The sequence below is a fragment of the Phyllostomus hastatus genome, unplaced genomic scaffold (genome assembly GCF_019186645.2).
Source record: "Phyllostomus hastatus isolate PE091 unplaced genomic scaffold, TTU_PhHast_1.1 phas_contig_17, whole genome shotgun sequence".
Taxonomy (NCBI): domain Eukaryota; kingdom Metazoa; phylum Chordata; class Mammalia; order Chiroptera; family Phyllostomidae; genus Phyllostomus; species Phyllostomus hastatus.
The window spans coordinates 489094-490010 of NW_025333664.1; positions in this window are offsets into that span (position 1 = coordinate 489094).

The following is a 917-nucleotide window of genomic DNA, read 5'->3' on the forward strand; positions in this document are numbered from 1 at the left end:
CTCTGTCCTGGCCTCAGCGCCGTGGACACACAGGGACAGGGAGTCCCCTAGGGGGGCTCTCCTGTGCAGGAGAGGAGGCCCCCACCTGCCCCCGCCACGGCAGCCAAACATGTCTCCAGACATCGCCAGGTGTCTCTGGGTGAGAGAGACTGGGACACGGGGGGAGGGTGTGGTCAGCGTGTGTGGGGAGGGGAGAAGCGCTTCCCTTTCGGGACAGCCTGGGGGGGGGGCCTGTAAAAACCGAGGGAGAAGGTGTTTCTAAGCCAGGACCTGGGGTTTCTGGGCCCCACCTGCTGCTTCCTGGACTCCCCTCCGCTCCCCTCACTCGTTCCGGCCGCCCTGCAGGGTCCTCTCCGCTCGGCCCCGTCAGGCGGGAGTTCTCTGTGAGGTTACCTGAGCTGCTCCAGGTGGTGGGGAGGGGGCTCGGAGACCCCACGGGCGCCCACGTCCACGCTCTGCTGCCAGCACCGCGCTGCCCTCCGTGGCCGTGGGTGGGCCCACGTCTGCTGGCCACGGGCTCCAGCCCTGTCCACGGACCGCCCTGGGCCTGGTCTGCCGGCCAGACAGTCCCGCCTTGCTGTCCCCGCCCCTGGCTTCGTGCGGTGACCTTGTCCCGGGAGAGGGGTGGGTGGCAGCGGGGACTCTGAGCGCCCATGGGCCCTGCCCCAGACGGGACGGCTCTGTGCCAACCCCACTGGACATCCGGCCGAGCGGGCAAGGCGCTCGAGGGAGCCCGGGCCGGTGGGCGGGCAGCCAGGGCCCAGATGCCGGCAGCCTGCGAGCGGGCAGGGCGGCTGGCCACGCGCTGGCCACGAGCCCGTCTCCCCGGCGCGGAGCTGCAGCTGCCCACGTCCTCCCAGAGTCTCCCGGCGCCCGAGCCGCACGGCCCCGGGGCCACTGGGCGCACATTCTGCTCC